The sequence below is a fragment of the Merops nubicus genome, unplaced genomic scaffold, assembly GCF_000691845.1.
Source record: "Merops nubicus isolate BGI_N331 unplaced genomic scaffold, ASM69184v1 scaffold2399, whole genome shotgun sequence".
NCBI lineage: Eukaryota > Metazoa > Chordata > Aves > Coraciiformes > Meropidae > Merops > Merops nubicus.
Genome location: NW_008628820.1, coordinates 36,344 through 42,343, shown reverse-complemented (window position 1 = coordinate 42,343; position 6,000 = coordinate 36,344). Strand labels below are relative to the sequence as shown.

Genomic DNA, 6,000 nt, shown 5'->3' with positions numbered 1-6,000 from the left:
GCTGAGTTTAAACTAACATTTTGGCCAGTGTATCTGTTAGTTGATTTGGAGGAAAGAAGAAAATGATGGAATTTCTTCAAAATAGAGGGGGATTTTAAAAAAAAAAAAAAAAGTAATTTCAAGGAAATATACTGCATCTTAGGATGTATTAGTAGATTCAGGAGAATATTCAATACTACTTCTGCTCTTTAAAAAGGATTAAGTGCTCAGTTTTCTGGAGGAAAAATTGTTTCTACCCAACAGTACTGCATGGGAAGCACAATTCACTATAATTAGATTGTCAGTGTAGAGAAGTTGGTGACATTACTCTTACCTACCTGTTATGAAATTGGTCATTAAGAAGCATAAACAAAAACTAATGGTTGTAGTCCCATCATCCTATGAAACTGAAATGCAGTATTAAAAAAAGTAAGGTAGAACTTTCTCATTTGAAAAAAAAACAAACATGCAGTGCAGTGTTAGAGTGCAGTTTTTCTCATAGGTATTAAGAAATTATTTTCTTGTAGGTGCTTTTTCTGGGAAATAAGATATGGAAGTCCACTCATGAGGGGGTAGACTGTGATCACCACTTCATATCATGCTGCTGTATCAATGTGGCACTGCAGCCAAATCTTGGAGGTGACAGGCAAGCTCTGTAATACTGTTACATAGACCTGCAGTTTATCAAAGACTGTTTAAAAAGTATCAGCTGGAAAAATGTTTAAAAATTAGTTTTTGCTGTGGAATTATTTTTTAAAAAATTGAACTTGAATGCCAGCTATTTTTTTTCATTGTCGTTGGTAAAAACGTGTATTTGACTTTGATTTTACTGTTTTAATGTGCTAGTTGTGGAGAAAATGAATTCTGACAAATTAAAAAAAAAAAAATCAAGACTTTCACTGATGACCACTTAAAACTTGAGTATAAATCTACTTATGATGTACCTTCAAAAGGCTTCTTGTTCTGAAATAAGAAAACATTGCATGTACATAAAGAAATGTTTTTCTTTAAGGCTTTTAATTTTGGCTTGTGAATAGCTGTACAACTGTAGTTGTCAGCAAAGTGAAACTGAATTAGTTGAATTAATCAGACTTTTTTACATATTTTCTGGTTTCTTAGCAGCCTTAGCCAACAGAATAAGCAATGATGCTAGAGTTCTATGGGGGAATAACAAATATCCTGAAATTTATTTCTGTGCGGTAAAAATTGAATTGAAGGGGAAAGCTAAGTACTTCATATGCCAGTTTGGAAAATGTTTGAGAGACACTATATAGAAGCAGTAGCCATGTGCAAGTGAAACATGGCTTTTCAGTACAGATGACTTCTGGGGAGGGCTGTGTTTGTGTATTTTTTTCAAATGGAGAATAAACCCTACTTCTTCCTTCTGAAAGTGATTCTGAACTTCTGCTCAGCCCCCTGCTTTGGAAAGTAACCTAATCGCCAGCTTCTGCACTCCTAGAGGGTCTGCAGTTATTGTCAGTTGTATGCAGCTATTCACAGATGCTTAAGAGAGTTCAATAGAGAATCAAGGGAATATCTCTGAGGACTGAAATGGGATGTAATTCTGAAGTTTGATGCAGTGGTTTTAGTCGATGTTAAGCAGAAGATCATACATTCCTTTTTGTTGGAAGGAACAGAAGGGAGCAGAATGTTGGTGCAGTGCTCTAAGATCCATGTGCCAGACTTAGGCTGTGACAATGTGCTGTGTGACTGGGGAAAGATTAGAAGATGTTGATTCAGTGGAAACTCTATTTTGGGAAGGGAGGGAGACCATCTGGGAAGAGCAGGGCTGAGCTCTTTGGATAATAGGAGCTAGCTTGTGAAATCTAGTGATTACATGAGGCGTTTGAGGGTACTGTTAAATTGATGGTCAGCATTAAGGGTTTGTTTTTTGGACTGAGTGAATCAGGGCAAAAGTCCTGTATAGCAAATCAGAGAGAGAAAGGAGGTAAAGGTTAATTTGGTACACATGGAAAAGGTTGGAATTTGTCAGGTGGAAAAGGTTGGAATTTGTCAGGTGGAAAAGGTCAGAAAATTGTTACGTAATAGTGAATAAGCTGACAAACCAGTTTTTAAACTTCTCTCTCCAGTCCCAGATATCTGGAAGAGTATTAGTTGATTATTACCAACCTCCCATATACTTTCAAGTAATTCTTAAGTCTGCAGAATTGACAGTAGTTTTAGCATACTTATTTACATATTGTCCTTTGCAATCTTAGTATGTACTGCTTTTCAAAAGAATGGTAGAAAACCAGCAACAAGCTTTTCATAAAATTTCTGTTATATAGCTGGAGAGATGCTGATGTTTTGCTTTACTTCAAGACTGGTACAAAATGGAAGTATTGCCTTTCATTTTTCAGGTCTTTTGGTACACCTGAAACATTTGCTCACTCAAGCAGTTTGTAGGATGTTAGGTAGAAGACATGAGAAAAAAATAATGAAGAAAGATTTATTCCATGTCAGAAGCTTTACATCATCTCTCTGCAGGCATTTGTAGTGGATAAGTCACTAGTAGATATTTGAAAAATTTAAGAAAACAAGTATATGCAGAAAATTGCCATGGCCACTTACTGTCGCAATAGTGATATAGAATGAATTTGATGATAATTTAGTCCATGTCCAAATTGGATGTGCAGCTGAGATTTAGAAACTTGAAAGTTTTTACAGGTATTTAGATACTTTAACCTTCTAGCAGAGTTTATTTGTACCCTTGGAAATCAAGCCAATTAGAAGGAAAGGTGACGGAGCTGGAACATCTTGTTTCAACATCTTTTTGGTACCCTTAAGTTTTAGCATTTTGTGGATAAATATTTTTTTTTTTTTGAAAACTTCTCTGTTAAAATTCTTCTGTTTCTGTTGTGGTTGAATTGGCAGGCTGTGATCCTGTACTCACTGAAGAAGGGAATGTTAATAGTGATGGCTCTTCCTTCAGGCAGCAATTGACTTCTCTGTCACAGAGCACTCTGTAAAGTCTCCAGCTGTCTTGAACTCTTTGGCTGGGTTTTAAATCCAGAATATCTGGGAATAGCAGAATGTTTGGGGTGATAATGCTTCAATAAGGAAACTTCACTAGAGATAAGTTACTTGGAAAATGATACTTGATGACAGTAATGAAATACTCAAACCAATATTTCAAATATTCAATATTCCAATATTCAAACTCTTGGAGAACACCGGTGAAGGAGAGTGGACAGGCTAGCTTCCTGAGATCTTCTCAAGCTTCTTGTTGGGTGATTTTGTTTGTTTGGGGTTTGTTGTTGTTTTGTTTTGTTTTTCTAGTCCCAGAATTGGCATCTGTTCTCGAACTGTACCTTTAGTTAAGAATAAGGCTCAGCCAGCCTTACTGGCCTGGGCTTCCCTTTAGTGCCGCTGTTGGAGGCGAGAGCAAAGAACTAATGGGAGCCACATGAGCTGCATCAGTGGCTAGAATTTCCTTGATGTTGTGTCTTGCATTTAATGGAGACTTCACTGGAAACTGCATAAGCTCTCTGTCAGGCAATGCTCGCTTAAGAAGAGCTGTGTTGAGAAATTATTTTGGCTGATTTCAGGGTTTAGGACACATACAAGTGATGTACACTTATTACCGATTTTCTGGTAGTCCATTCCTGTTCTAAAGAGAATCAGCGTGTGGTTAAAGTCGGAAAGTAAAGAAGCATTTCCTAGTGCAGTGGCAAAATACATATTCTCAAGATGCTTCTACTTTTAACTATTAAGACCTAAAGAAATATTGGAATTAGAGACTAACTTAGCTCAAAGGGACCTCTGGAAGTCATCTGTTCTAACATCCTTCTCAAAGCTGTCCAGTCAAGGTCTGAGCATCTTTAAGCACAGAGACTCTCTCCGGGCAGTCTGCCACTGTTTGACTAGACCATCCTCATGGTGATACCTAGTTGGAATTTCCTGAGTGGCAGCTCATGTCCTGTGTATCTCATCCTGTTTCATTAGTAGGTCAGCTATTTAGGCCTGTGACTGGAATATTTTTCAGTAACATGAGAAAAAGTTGTGGGAAGAAATGTTGCTTCCATGAAATTGCTTCAATGCAGAAAGTGTTGTTTAGAAGGGTGTCATGCTCAAGTGTTCTCGTATATGAGCATTCCTGTCAAATTTTGAGAGGCTTTCCATTAAAATATTCACTGGGACTGGTTACAAATTTTACATTGAAAATGGTAAATGGCATGGTGGGATTATTGTAGGGAAGAGGCTTGTTCTCTGCCTTTTTTTCTTGTTCTTGGACAGTGCTGCTTGTGGGATTTTGTTGCATGCTTGCTTTTTTTTTTTTTTTTTCACCCCCTATTCTTTGTTAGGCTTGAGCTTCCAATATCTTACAGAACATGAAACTTCCTTTGAGTTACAGACTTGTTTAGGCAGTGTGGTACTATCATCACACTGGTATTTTAGATTAAAGCTAAAACACTGCAGTGCTGAAACAAAGGCTTAGCTGAAAAATGCTCTTCTAAAGGTAGGAGAGGAAAAACAATTTCTGGTCATCTTCAGTTTTTACCTCCAGTTTTGCATCTAGACTTCTGCAATATGCTGTCACTTGCTGTATGCAGCAATTGTTACTCCCGTTATGGGTTTTTAGGAAAGCTGAAACACTTGTCCCCTTGTAGTGGAATACTAACCTTTTGTGTCAATGGCAACAGACCTATGTCAGTTGATAGAATATTATAGTTGAGAGTTAAGGAATAGCTTCTTGTGTTTGTTGTGAAATGACACTTTGTAAGTGGCAAGAATGAAAGCTACTAAAGGGTTATTTTTGCATCTCTGCCCTTTGTTCTTTGAAGTACTTCTTCCTTGCTGCTTTACATCTACTGATGTTCTGCAGTCTCTGGCTGTAATCAGCAGGGCATAGCCCTCTATTTTTTTGTGTTTTCAAATCCTCTCTTAGACTGTGAGGTGATGTAACGATGCAAAGATTCCTTAGATGAGGATGGCTGCTTAGTTAAACCAGTTGCAGGTCTGGCCAGCCTTACACTGACGGCTTTGCCACAGAGATCGTTCCCAGTGTGCCCGGTGGCTTATTGCCCCTCTCCTAGCAGAGGCAGAGTCAATGCCATATCTTGCTCTGGGCCTGTTGTGGGTACAGGCAAAACCCAGTGCTTTAAGCTTCTGTAAAGCTTTGGTGAAATGGTTAGTTTTTTCCATTTGTCCTTGAAGAAAGATAAATATTCTAGGGTGTTCCTTCCCTTTGTCCCACTGTCTTTTTTTTTAATCCCCATTGTTAATAGCAATGTACAGGTTTGGGTTTTTTTATAGTAATTTTTGTGATTAGCAATGTTCTTTCACTAATGTTGTTCTCAGTTTCTTGAACAAATTTGGTGGAAATGCAGACATTGCACAGTGATTTATTTTTTTAATTATTTTTTTTTTTTAGTTAACCTTTTGTCCAGCATTTAGTTGATGCATGGGTTGAAAAGCACTGTATTTGAAACCCATCTCCTCACCTCCAAAGCAGCTGTGTCAACTAAAATTTGTGCTTTACATATGACCTTGTAGTTAATTTAAGTAAGCAAGTGAACACATCACAGGGGTTCATGATTTGTAGCTAGCCAAAAGACACCGATTCATATCTAAAATACTTCTCAGTAATACTGGAGTGTGCATTGCCTACCTAGGCACAGTTGCTAGTTGCAGTTTATGCCATGTGTAAGCATTTGAGTATTGGTATTGTGTACCTGAGAAACTGCAAAGCTGTGTCAGAAATACTTGTGCTAATAGCAGTGAAGCTGGAGCAACGTGGGATGATCAGCCCAGTAAATACGTGGGGTGCTGGCTGGGTTTAGATGGCCTGTTACTGAGGACTCTGGTGCTGTGCCTTGCTTGTGTTTTATTTGCATTACCAAACTGATTTGAGTCTGCATACATGTATTCATGCCATGTCTGTATGGTGATTTGATGCAGATGCAGCGTAGTGCAAGGAGTTCTGTTTTCTGCTGGTACTTGGTGCTTTTCTACTTCTTCCTATTCAGTGCTGATAACTCACAGATTCAGTTTGTTACAAGCCTAATGTAAAGCTATATA

The 6,000-nt window shown here is 37.9% G+C and overlaps 1 protein-coding gene across 2 annotated transcripts in view; it reads left to right on the top strand.

Annotated features, from left to right (window-relative positions):
* Positions 1–6,000, top strand: part of LOC103779139 (cytochrome b5 reductase 4) — a 34,907-nt gene that overhangs the window by 18,598 nt on the left and 10,309 nt on the right. The gene's annotated exons all lie outside the window — the stretch shown is intronic.